This window comes from Elephantulus edwardii, unplaced genomic scaffold (assembly GCF_000299155.1).
Source record: "Elephantulus edwardii isolate Elephantulus edwardi_28Jun2011 unplaced genomic scaffold, EleEdw1.0 scaffold00003, whole genome shotgun sequence".
NCBI lineage: Eukaryota > Metazoa > Chordata > Mammalia > Macroscelidea > Macroscelididae > Elephantulus > Elephantulus edwardii.
In genome coordinates, this window is record NW_006399753.1 from 27,274,976 (window position 1) to 27,289,349 (window position 14,374).

Sequence of the window (14,374 nt, forward strand, 5' to 3'; positions counted from 1 at the left end):
TTCTTTTGCTTTTGAAGGAGAGGAGCAAAGGGGGGATGGGGCGGGGGGGGCAGGGAGAGGGGTGCAACAATGAATGAATGGAATTCCAAAATCTCTGTAGATGTTCATTGAAATGAAAAATAGCAAAATTAATAAAAAAGAAAAACAGAACTGCCAAATTCATTGCCATCAAAGGGATTCCAGTTCATGACAGTGCCCTGGAGTCTCTTCCTATATATACATAGTGACCATATTGGCCAGAGTCCCATTGGGTGTCCAAGGCTGTTGTCTTCACGGGAGCAGACTGCCACATCTGTTCTCTGGAAGAGCCACTGGTGGTTTTGAGCCATTGACCTTTCAGTTAGCAGTCAAGCACTTAACCACTGAGCCACCAGAACATCTTGCCACTATAAGGCGTAACTCTAATTGGGAATACTTCTTGATTCATGTCCCATTGTCTTGCTTTACTAATATATGACTTGATAAAATTGTTATGTTAACAAGGAATATGTCTGTAGCAGTAGGAAGAGACTGTCCACTCTTAAGAATGAAATCCCTGTCCTCACTCTGATTTTACCACGATTCACATTAGCATATTATTGTCTCCATCTTACAGAGTGGGAAATGCAAAAATGCTCATGCATAACTGAACAAGAGGAACAGGGAAGAAGAAGATACTTTAAGTAAAGTTCTTGAAATAAAAGTAGGACAAGATATAAATTTTAAAGTGGTGTACTTCAAGCAAGATGCCAAGTAATTCACAAGGGAAACACTCCAAGATATAAAGTAATACAAAATCAAAACCCATGTTCAGAAAGTACATTTTTTTAAGATACCGTTAAGAGAATAGTTAAAAGACATGTGTGTCCTTCTTAAGCTCTACTTTCTCACTTCCACATTCCAGCTTGCTTTGCAAATGGTTCTCAAGAATCAAGGAGCAAACAAAAAGGAACAGGAGAGAAAAGATGATGTGCCCTCCCCAAACTATCGTGTTGAAACACTCTTTAAAACTAGAACTGAACGTCTCCCCTGGTCAACTTTAATGAGGTAATAAACTGGCACAAAAAACCAGATATACTGCCAATGAGACCAATGCCCTACTTATTTTCCCAGTCCCTATCATCTCATTTTGCTTTTGAAAAATTGCTGGTCTTATGCTCTTGCAGTAATGGTATAAAAGTGGGTTCAGAGAACTAGAAAGGGAACAAAGAGAATGCAATCAGAGAGTGTGGCACAAATGATTACTAACTGGAAGACTGGTGGTTCAAATCTGCCCACAGATGCCCAGAAGTAAGGCCTGGAAGTCTGCTTCTAAAATATTACAGCTTTTAAGGAGTACAGTATTACTCTGTACACTGAAGAGGCACAATGATTTGGTATGCTGCCTTTAACAACTGCAGGTGGTTGACTGAACATAGTTTCAATTGAGAAGAAAGAATACTAGTCTTGTAGCTGTGATAGCTTCTGAAAGAGTCACATCTTATATTTCTGCCCCTATAGATGTGCATAATTAAACCTGGTGGATATAAAACCATTAAAAAGTGGTCAATAGAAATTGTGGTATATTCACCAACAGAATACTATGCAGCACGAAGGAAAAACAATTTCATAAAATCCTATATAAAAGAGGAGAGTCTAGAGAACACTGTGCTGAGTGAACTAACTCAATCTCAAAAGGACAAATACTACATAAAACCATTATTGTAAAAACGGAAAGACAATTAGTTAGATGTGTGTGGATGTCCAAAAGGGGAAAGGGGAGGGTGAGGATCACTGGGATAGCACTGTGTGGTGGGCAGATAGAAGGAGAGTTGTGTGTCTGTGAAGAAATAGGAAAGATTCAATGGCGATCTGAAGATACAGAATGATAATAGACATAGATCAATACTGACTGGGTGTAAGAAATACAGTGCATATGAATGACTACTTGAAAATCAAAGTAAATGAAGGAGTGTATAAGACATAGTGTACATGAATGAAATACAATGAAAATGAATTATTGTATGCAAACCAATAAAAGCAAACAATAACAGAGATCAATGCCCTAGAAATCCACCTACAGCCACTCCAAAAGACCAGGGAACAGAAACTCTCACACTCACAAACCCAGACACTATCCCACCTACCCAGAAAATGGTGGCAAGAAGTCAAAAAGAAGTAAAAAAGAGTTCTATGCCTGTGCTGCCTGCCCAGATGCATGAGAATGAAGTAACATAGTATCAGGACACAGCCAAAATTCATAGGAGATACGCAAATACAATAACACCCTGAAAGAAACAGGTAACATAAAATCATCTGAAGATGTGGAACCAAATGGTTCCATCTAGTGACTGAAACAAAGAATGAGAAAATCTTCCTCCTAAATAAGAAATAGTAATGTAATGTAAAATAGAATAAGGAATTGGTTGGAAAAATTAATATAAAGGGCCCTCCAAGAGATCAAGAAAGATAGAAGGAAAATGCTGAAAAAAATTCAGGAAATAGTACAAGAAAAAAAAATTAGACAATTGTTGTTTTCGTGTGCCGTCAAGTCAGAAGTGACTTACCACTGACCTTCCAGGTTTTCAGAGGCAGCAAACTGCACGGGAGAAGACCTCCCATCTTTTTCCTGTGGAGAAGCTGGTGGATTCAGTAAGGACAGGCAGTGTAAATTCTTCTATCTAGGGCATCAGAGCTTCCCAAATGGACAATTAGAAACCATATTAAAAAACCACAACTAGCTATTCAGAAGATTAACTCTAAAAGTTTAGAAATAGATACTTCACTATAGGGGCAAAGGAGTAGAACTCAATCAAGGGAAATCAGAACAAGAAAAATAGAAGGGAGAAAAATATAATTTATACCAATGTATTAGAAGAACGATTAGAAAGATTAATGAAGAAAAATAAAGACAGCCTGAGTTATGTAAGGAAACTCTGGTGCCTTAGTAGTAAGAAACTGTGGTGCAATCTCAAAGGAACTTGGTTCAAATCTACCAGCTGCTCTGTGGGAGAAGGATAGGGAGTCTCCACCCATGTGATGATTAAATGCCTCGAAGACCCATTGGAGGATTAGCTGTGAGTCAGTTACAACTTGATGGCACACCACAACAGTAGCAACAGTAGCAACAAGAGCTGTGCAATACAATAAGGAGAGAAATAATTTATGCAATATCAGAATTCTTGTGGCCTACTGGTAAGAAGCAGTGCTGCAATCCCAAAGACACGTGGTTCAAATCCACCAGCTGCTCCACAGGAGAAAGATGGGCAATCACCTCCCAAGTGCTTAAATTGCCTCTAGAAATCCATTGGAGGCTCTGCTATGGGTCCGTTCCAACTCGATGGTACACAACGCAACATAACATCAGAAATCCAGAACAGGAAGAGATAAGAACTATTTCTTAACCACAGAGAAAATTTCTCCTTGGCTGTTCAAATCTATCAGCCACTCTGAGAAAGAAAGATAGGCAATCTCATTGCTGAAATTTATAACCTTGGAAACCCTGTGTAATGTTAGCCAGGAATCATTTGTGACTTGAAGGCAGTGAGCAAGGGAATGAACATCTGTCAGCCGAAGTCTAGTTAAAATTAGCAGGCCCTACACAATTAAGTGTTATAGGGTATCCATTATTCTCAGTGCTAGCCATAGTTTGTTATAATCTACAAAAATGCCTTTGCATGATCAATAAAACACAAGTATGCACCCCTTTTGGTATTCTCTGCTTTCAACCAAGATCCATCTGACTTTAGCAACCATATCCCATGTGCCACAGCCTCTTCTAAACCTGCTTAAATATCTGGAAGTTCCCCAATGGAGTAATGTTTTAGATGTTCTTGAATAATCTTCAGCAAGATTTGAACTGCATGTGCTATTAATGATATAATTCATTACAGACAGATTTGAAAGAGATGTCTGCTTGGTTTGTTTCAAAGAAAAGAGAATGACAAACTACCAGTATAAAAAGATGAAAAGTTACAGAAATTTCTTCACAATAAAGTTTCTGATTTTATCTGAAAAAAAAAAAATATGAAAGAAACCCACCCAAAAACATGCATCAAAATGGCTGACACGCTCTCTGGTTAATTTGGTGTTGCTTTCTCAGGGAAAACGCCTCTTGAATTATGCTACTCAAAATTACTGTCAAGTAGGAACCAACTGAGCCAGTCTTCCAGCGGGTTTTCTGAGGCTGTAAATCACATGTGAGGAGATAGCTCGACTTTCTCCAGAAGGGCTACTGGAGGATTCGAACTGACAGCGCACCTTCACACTATGTTTGCTTCAGGAGCTCAACTTCCATGAGGCCATGCACTGGACCACTAGAGCTCCCCTAACTGTGGTAAGAGTAGTGTTTTTGAACCTACAATCTATGACCACTGCACACAGTCCTGCTCTATTCCAAGATTAAAATACTTGCCAGTTTCTGGAATTTTAATGAATAAGTGCCGTTTTCCCCAACTGAAACTCCAAAAGAGAATTTTGCTGTCCTATCAAGGTAACTGATCTGAGGTCCAAACCTCTCAGCTCCTTGCTCTGTTCATTGAAAAAAAAAGTTTCTCTTTCTCAAAGGCTAATCTGCTAAACTACTTATAAAACATCAATATATTTTTTGTAAAAGAGCCCCAAATAATATGAAACATCTTCTCAGATACCAATGGTATAACATTACAAGGAAGTATAGTAGAAAGAACCAGGAAGAAAAGAAAATACTTGGAAATTAATATCAGCCTGTTAACAACATGGAGTCAGCACACACTCATGCATTTACTATCAAGTCAAATCAAGACCAGAAGTAGGTTCTCTGAAAAGATTAATAAAATCAATAAACTGGACCAATTAATAAAGGAAAAAGAGAAAGAATATGCAAGTAATACAAGAACAAATAAATATATATGCCTTGGAGAAACCAAGTTTCTCCTTGAAGGCAAGGATTTGGAAGTTCTGTCTTATATACACTGGGCACATGGGGAGGAGGGCCCAGTCCTTGGAGAAGGACATATTGTGTGGAAGGGTGGAGGAACAGCACAGGAGAGGAAGACCCCAGATGAAATGGATTGACTTAGTAACTGAGGTGATGGGGTTAGGTGTGTCAGAGTCAGTTAGACAGACTCAGGATAGGGCAGGGTTCAGAGCTGTTGTATATAGGGTCATGATGAGTCACCAGTGGCTTGATGACACATAAAAATAACAACACGGAAGTTTGGATTGTTGAAGAAAATGCATAATTAAATTTTCATTTCAGATTAAAACAATGAAGAGTATTTGGGTATACTTGTACTAAAAATTTTCTGCTGCCTTTCTGAAATTCAAATTTAATTAGGCATGCTGCATATTATCTGGCAGTCTTAATGGTACTCTGGGTGAAAAAGTAAAGGACTGTGAATCAGTGAAAACATTTACATTAAAACACCCCTACTGATTAGAAGCACAACATAGAAAAATCATTGCCCTTAACCAATCAGGCAAAATCTAACAAATAAAAACATTTAAGATAATGAGGATGAATCAGGAAATTATCAAACGAATGGGAAATGCTCAGGTGTGATGGTGGTTTATAGGTTAAAGGCAGCCTTAACCTATCACTGATACAAGAAGAAAAGAATTCTAAAGGCACTGGCCCTGTCACGACAGCTGTCTGTTAAGATAGACTAGGAAACAGATTGGCTAGCCATTTCTGAAGTAACAGGCCTGTGAAAACCCTTAAGAACAACAGAGGAATACGGTATTAAGAGATATAGTCCAGACTGCAAGTCATTTAAAAGGAAGGGAAGCAACTGCAAGCATCCTTTAATAACTGGAACATGAAATATTATGAAATAGGAATATAGGAAAATGAGGTGTTGTCAAAGATAAAACAGGATGCATGAAAATTGCCAATCTAGGCATTAGTGAACTGAGATGGATGGGCGTGAGTCACATTGAATCAAGCACATAATCTATTATGCCTAGAATGAAAAAATGAGGAAGAATGGTGGTATATTCATAGTTAAAAAAAATTTCAAAATACATCCAAAAGCACACGGAAATCTTATTAGTATCACTATTATTCAAAATACACACCAACAAATAATGTAAAAGAAGGGGAAATGGAAGATTTCTATCAACTTCTTCAGGCCGAAATGGATCAAACATGCAATCAAGATTCAGTAATCATAACTGGTCACTTGAATGCAAAAGTGTGAAACAAGGAAGAAATGGTCATCAAAAAGTACAGTTTTTAGTGAAGAAACGAAGCTGGAAAATGAATGACTGAATTTTGTACATTAAATTATTTACTAATGAAAACCACTTTTATCCTAAAAACACATGAACCTAACTGAGGAATGTATAAAAATAAGATTCACTGCATCTGTGGAAGGAATTGTTGGTGAAGCTCATTATCAGTAGTCAAAGCCTGGTGGTGCTAACTCTGGAAGAGACCATCAATTACTCATGTGCAAGTTCAAACTGAAGCTGAAGAAAATGAAAACAAGTCCACAAGAACCAAAACATGATCTTGAACTTCTCCCACCTGAATTTGTAATCTTCTTAAGGATCAATTAGAGGCACTGGACACTGATAATTGAAGACCAGGTGAGTTGTGAGATGACATCAAGGAGGTCATCCATGAGGAGAGCAAAAGGTCATTACAAAGACAGAGAAGGAAGAAAAGACCAAGATGGATATCAGAAGATGTAATAGAAGCAGACACCATGTGAGGGTGACAGAGTCTGACTTCTACCACTTCATAAAGTGGAATGATCCCCATCAATGGTAACCACCGTCCCAGACAGCTGCTTGGTCAGACAGTCCACTGCCAATGTTCCTCCACCTCTTTCTATCAATCATTGGGTCTGATATTTGTTGTTCACTCACAGACTTTACTCATATTTTTGGTACCAAAAGTGGGGTTTATTAGAGTAGTAGGTTGGGGAATGGGGGAGGCAAAGAATATCCCCCAATGGAAGTCCAAGCCTAGCCCAGCAGCCCCAAAGCCAGATTAACAGCAAAACACAATTCCTCTTTTAGTGACAGTTCCATTTTCAGTTTAGCAGCACAAATTCAAGGAGCCTCCAGTTTCTTTAGTCATCCAGCAAGGTGTGCCTCAGAGCAGTTACAAGTCAGCTTTTCTTTCAACCATCTGACAAGCAAAATCTTTAACTGTGGCCAGTTCAATCATGCAGCATGCAAAACTTTTAACCGTGGCCTTTATTTTGGGGCTCCTCTGGTAATACCTCGCCACAGTATCTTCAAAGGAGTGGCACAGTATCTCTCTCTCTCTTACACGAACACTAGGGTCTCACTCTAGTGGGGAAAGCACTCTCTAATTAAGGCTCTGTCGACTTGACGGCACATAACAACAACAGCTGTTGATGATTTGCAAAACCATGTATCCACAATTAAGGTAGTGGGAGACCAGTGAGGGCTAATGCAATCACTAGCAAAGACAATTTATAAACTAACATTATAGAAGAGAATTTGATAATTTCACTGGAGCATCAAGAAGCCAAAACAAAGGGGAAAGATACTGAAGTAAAAGAGCTGAAGAGTTTTCACAAAGGGCAGCTCAAGAAGACAAAGTTTTATAACAAAGTGTGCAGAGAACTGGAATTAGAGAATAAAAAGGGAAGAACTACCTTGGCATTGCTCAAGCTTAAATAAATGAAGAACAAATTTAAGCCTCAATTTGCAGTACTGAGAGATGCTATGAACAAAATATTGAATGATCCAGGAAGTATTAAAATAAGATGGAGGAACTACACAGAGTTACTGTATCAAAAATAATTGACAGGCACTGAAAAATTTCAGAAGTGCCATATGAACAAGAACCAGTGGTAATTAAGGAAGAAGTTCAAGCTGCACTGAAGATGCTGATAAAAAATAAGGTCCCAAGAATTGACTATCAGCTGACATGTTTCTACTAACAGATGCAGAACTGGACATACACAACTGTCTACAGCAGGAAATTTAGAAGACAGCTGCATGGCTGAGTGACTAGAAGAAATCTATATTTGTTCCCAAGAAAGGTTATTGAAGAGACTGTGGAAATTATGGAACAATATCCTTAATATCACATACAAGCAAAATACTGTTGAAGATAGCCCTAAAATGGCTTGAACAGTACACTGACCAAGAACTGCAAGAAGTTGAAGCTGAGCTTAGAGAAGAGACCGTGGCACCAGGAATATCACTGCTGATGTCAGATGAATCCTGACTGGAAGCAAAATTACCAGAAGAATGCCTATTTGTGCATTATTTACTATGCAAAGGCATTTGACTGTGTGGATCACAAAGTATGGCTAACATTGAGAAGAATGGGAATCCCAGAACATCTCACTCACTATGGCTATTTGAGACCTGTATCTAAATCAAAAAGGTGTTGCCTGAACATAGTTTAAAATAAAAAAGTATATGTGAGGGTTGCATCCTTTCTCCATACTTATTCAATCTATATTCTGAGCAAATCAGTCAAGAAGCTGGACCCTATAAAGAAGAATATGGCATCAGGATCAGAGGAAGACTAACCAACTTGTGTTTTGTAGATGACAAAACCTTGCTTGTTGAAAGTGAGGAATATTTTAAATTCTTGCTACAGATCAAAGACTTTAAAATGGATTACATCTCAACATCAAGAAAACAAAAGTTCTTACCACTGAACCAATAATCAACCTCATGATAGATGGAGAAAAGACAACCTTAGCACCAGCAGTCAAGAAATCAAAAGACATGCTGCAATTGGGAAGTCCACTGTCCAGGAACTCTCCAAAGTACTGAGGAGCAATGACTTTAGTTTGAGGACTAAGTTGTGCCTGATTTTGGCTATGGTCTTTTCAACCACTTGCTATACATCTTAAGAGGTAGACAATGAATATGGATTATAGAAGAAGAGTTGATGCCTTTGATTTGTAGTGTTGGAGAAGGGTACTGAATATCCTATGGACTGTCAAAAGAATAGATCTGAGCAAAAAGCACAGCCATAAAACTCCTTGGTGGCAAAAACGGTAAAGCATTCCTTTACCATACTTTACCATGGTGCCAGAAGATGTCCCTTTTAAAGGGACATCATGAATGGCAAGGAGAACGTCAGTTAAAGAGAAGAAAACCTTCAATGAGATAGATTAACACAGTGACTGCAGCAACGGGTTCAAGTACATAAGAGATGATGATGAGGGCACAGGATAGGGCAGGATTCAAATGTGTTGTTCATAGTGTCACTATGAGTTGTACTTGACTCCACAGCACTTAGCAAGAACAGCAACAAGCCCTGCCATTGTCAATTTTCTTAAAGTGATCCTTTCATTAAGTGCTGTCAAGTCTGCTACAAGTCACAGCAACCCTATGAACAACAGATTGAAATATTACCCTATCCAGTACCATCCTAACCCACCCTACCATGCTAGAGTCCACTGTGACAGTCATTGCCAATTCATCTCATTGAGAATTCTACTCTTTCACATATCTACTTTTTTCAGCATCATGTCTGTTTTGCAGGAACTGCCCCATCCCAACAACATGCCCCAAATATGTGAGATGACATTTCACCATCTTGCCTCTAACCAGTATCCTGTTCCACTTCCTCCAAGACAGTGACCCTTTCAGTGAGATGTTTTATCTCTTCTTTGGATTAATGAATTAAAGGGTGGTGAGATATGGGTTTTGCACTCATTTGACCTTATTCCATATTGGTTGCTTAGGTGCAAACCTTGTTACTGATCTTATGTGCTATCAACTGTGACTCATAGAGACCCTATGTACAATAGCTCTGAACTCTGTCCTTTTCTGAGCCAGTCTCACAGTCTCCAATACATCTAACCCGTTACCCCAGTCACTGAGTCAATCCATCTTATCCAGGGTCTTCCTCTCCTGCACTATCCCTCCAACTTTCCAAGCATGATGTCCTTCTCCAAGGACTGGACCCCTCTGGCATCATGCCCAAAGTATGTAAGATGGAGCCTCAAAATCCTTGCCTCCAAGCAGCAAGTTGGCTTCACCCTCTCCACACAGGTAAGTTTGTTCTCTTGATAGTCCATAGTTTGTCCAATACTCTTCTCCAGCACCACAACTCAAAGGCATTGTTTCTTCTTCTATCATTCTTAGTCACTGTCCAGCCCTCTAATGCATAGCAAGTAATTGTGAAGAGCATGGCACGGATCATGTGCACCTTAGTCTCTAGACTGACACTGTTGCTCTTCAGCAGATTTTACTAATGTAATTTGTCTTTTGATTTATTGACTTCTGGTCCCAGAGGTACAAGCCTTGCTTGGTACTTCTAGGTTAAGAAATGGAAGCATCAAGAATCACTCTGTTCTTTTTATCTGATGTAAGCTTTAGCCTATGCATTTACTTATTTGAAAGTTTTATAGTTAATGAGATTTAGGATAACCTTTAGTCACAAGGATCATTAACAAAGCTGTCCTTGTTAGTGATATAGCACAGATCAAAGGGCATGTTAAACAAGCTGCACTACAAAGTGGCATAAGAGAAAATTGCTCATGGTTTGTCAAGGAACAAATTCATTTATATTGCATTATCATGAAATTCTTCTAGCAAACACAAGAAGCTAAGAAACTATAGTAAAGTTTTATTCCAATGAACCTAATATGGTAATCAGTAACTGTGGTCCAGAGAATACTACTGTCTGCATTGAATTTCAAAGGAAAACTTTTGGTCTCTTTACTTCTGTTGAGAATACAAAGTAATTTTCATGTGGTTGTTGTTAAGTGCTGTTGAGTTATAGACAACTCACAGCAACCCTATGAATCAAAGACCTGAACACTTGTATAACTTTCATCATTTCTCCACGTTCATAGAGTTTCTGGAGGCAAAGTATTTAGGAAATGGATGCCACTCCTGCTTCCAAACTTGTTTTAATTGGGGAGCTCGACCAAACACTGTCCACCATGGGTAACCATTATCACTTTTGACACAACATTGCACAGTTTTTAGCAACACTGATTTGTTGTTGTGTTTGTTTGTTTGTTTTTTCTAGTTCCCCACAAACAGATTTGTTCTGGAAAGGGTTAAACCGGGTGGCTCCTTGGAGGCAAGGATTCTGAGGCTCCGTCTAACATACTTTGGACATGTTGTGAGGAGAGACCGGTCCTTGGAGAGGGACATCATGCTTGGGAGGGTGGAGGGACAGCGCAGGAGAGGAAGGCCCTCTATGAGGTGGATTGATTCAGTGACTGGGATAACTGGGATGGGAGTGTCAGAGACAGTGCGATTGGCACAGGACAGAGCGGAGTTTAGGGCTGTTGTACATAGGGTCGATATGAGTCGCAGGCGACTTGACGGCACATAACAACAACAACAACTCAGATCCAAATGATGGTATAAGATTGCAACAATATTGATGAAAATACTAATATGTAGTTCTTTTGTGATGACAAGAGGGAAAAATTTAGTGGGCAACACAAGTTTGTTCACAGTGCTGGACTTCATTGGCCGGACTGTCTACTTTGCTTGATAGAGGATGAAGAGGACACTTGCTAAATTGATGATTTACCGATTGTATTCCAAGAAGTCGTGATGATTTAACTGGTAAGCGCCCAGCTGCTCAGTGAGAGGTTGATAGTTCCAACTCATCCATTTATTCATGGAAGAACAAACCTGATGACCTGCTCTAGAAATATTACAGCTAAGAAAACGCCACTGGGAAATGGTATTATTTTATGCCAATAATTGACGAGACATGTAGCCATAACTACATGTACTGATTTTTTACTAGAAAAGCCAAGTTAATAAACCATTATACTTTATTGTTTGAAAAGATATCTGGAATTAACTAGGTGTGTTTCTAAATAACTGAATACAATTTTATTTCAACTATGTTTCATTCTTTCATGCTTTTTTTTAAAAAAAAACAACCTTCAAACCTAAGATTTTGAGTAATCTGTGATATTCTCCCTTTACACTGTTAATCAACTGTTGAATACAGACTAAGGTCTCTATCAAAAAATTATTAAACAATTGTCCTTCTAATAGAAAGGAAGCCTCAAGTTTCACAATATTTTAACAGTTTTTCTTTAAATTCTGATTCCCCCCCCCATCATGGCTGATTTACTTTTAAAGATTTTTCTTGTTTAACTTTTAAACAATTCATTCCCTCTTGATCATTATTCATGAAACTCTGTTTATATTCTTTGCATAAAGGGGGCCTGCAAATTGGATCAGACAAGGTAAAGATCAACCTCCTAACTGCTGAGTATTATGTGGTATCATAATTCTCTTACATTAAACACGGTAAAAGACAATTTCTAGTGTAATTTTAACTGCCTCAAAAAACCCTGATGGAGGGTCAGCTGCGGGTCAGTTCCAACTCTATAGTACACAACAATAACATGTTTAATGTATTTCTTATATTATCTGTTGCTAACGTTTGTTTTTGTTGTTGTTGTTGTCATGTGCTGTTGAGTCATCTGCAACTCATAGTGACCCTATCCTGTGACACATCTATCCCCACTACCCAGTTTATTAACTATATAACATGCTTCCTTTATTTGCCTAAAGTCTGTAGATCAAGAGAAGCACAAAGGAAGAGCTTGTTGTGTAGAAGAGCTAGAAGAGTAAGGAAGGTAAAAAAAGCACTGACATTTTTTCTGAGATCTGCTAGGTTTTAGTCGATTTACAATCTTGATTTTACTGTCTCTTTGCAGTTTTAACCTCATTTTAAAGGTAAGGTGGAAAATACTCTGAGAATTGCTTTGGTCAATGTTATTCAGCAAGTCAGAATTGGAACCAAGTATTTCTATACTCATACAAGTGCTAAGGGAGCTCCAGTGGCCTTAGCAGTTAAGAATCTGGGCTGCAATCCTAATGTACAAGGTTTGAGGCCACCGGCTGCTCTGTGGGAGAAGGGTGGGCAATTATCTCCCCTACGATTAACTGAAGTGTCAGTTCCAAGAACACTGAAGTGTTATGACTTAGAATCAGTTTGAAAGTGATAGGCTTGATTTTCTTGTTTAGGTCTACACTACGCTCCTTCTCTGATGGGATCTTTTTCAGGAAGACAACAGGTGGTAATCACAAAATATGATATTTTGACTGAAAGAAAAAAGTCCAAATGTATGTGGGAGAAATGTTTACCCAACATCAATAATTTATATAATTGTTATAAGTCATCAAAAAATGCAAAAGAATTATATATCACTAAGCATATACCATTCCACACATTCTGAGAATGGTATTTCTCTGGGGGAAAGAATGATATATTTTCTCCCAATACTACGGTCATTTCTGTCTTAACACATTTGGCAAGAGATGAATTTATCTGTGGCCAAGATGATAGGGATTTGGCAGTGATTTTACAAGGTAAAATCCCACAAGGTGTTTCCATGGGACACCACCAATGTGAAAAATGCTGTCTGGTGACTTGCCAGTGTGAGAAGCATAAGTCGGCCAATATACCTCCCCTCGCAAGGTGTCTGCTGAGCCAAGAACCCTGGGAATACTTCTGCCTAATAAATTTTTTTGTTGACAAAATTTAAGTATGAATTCTTTATGCTAGAATTGTCTATGAGCCTGAATTAAGGGTCTAGGTAATTTGATTGCAGATAAATTAAATTTTTAAAAAATTTAATTATTATTTTATTTTTTGGTGATTTGCAGTTGAGACTTTGATTAAAGAAATAAACCTCTTACTCAGAAAAAAAAGGTGTACATAGCATATCTCTCCATTAACTTTCAGGTTAAGAACTTCTGCTACAATTATTTATAAAATTTCTCCAACTTTGGTGACTATCTAGAATTTGGAGAACTGATTAATTGTTTTCAAAGTTCAAATTATCAAAGGAATTTGTGAATTCATGGCCTCTGTACTCTCTTTTTAGTGCCCAGGTCACCCACTTGATAGAGCAAGGTCCTAAAATGATCCTAGGACATCCTTATTGACTCTGACGGTGCTTTTCTGCAGTGTTCTCTTAACAATTGCTAAAAAATGGACTTATCTCTAGCTTTGGGGCTTGATGACTACTTAACCAAAATGATTCTAGCTAATGATTCCCCAGTTAGTGTCTATTTTTCTTAAAAGAAATGTTTGGTAAGTCTCAATCCATTTATTTTTATAAATAGAATTTTATTTTTAAACTCTCAATCATTAAATTCCTACTATGGGCTAGACACTTTGTACTCATTCACCGTAATCTTCATACCAATACTGAAGAGTGGATGACACTCCTGCTTCCAGGCTTGTTTTAATTGGGAAGCTCCAGCAAACACTGTCCGCCTGAATATGTATTCCAGTGACCTCTCAGTAAATTGCTATTGCTGTTGTTAAGTGTTGTTGAGTTGACTATGACTTATAGAAACCCTATGAGCAATAGACCTGCACCTTGCTCTATCTGGTGCCATCCTTATCATTTCTGATATGCCTGAATCCACTGTTACAGTCTCTGTATGAGTCCATCTTAGTTAGGATTGTCCTCCTTTTTGCTAACCCTGT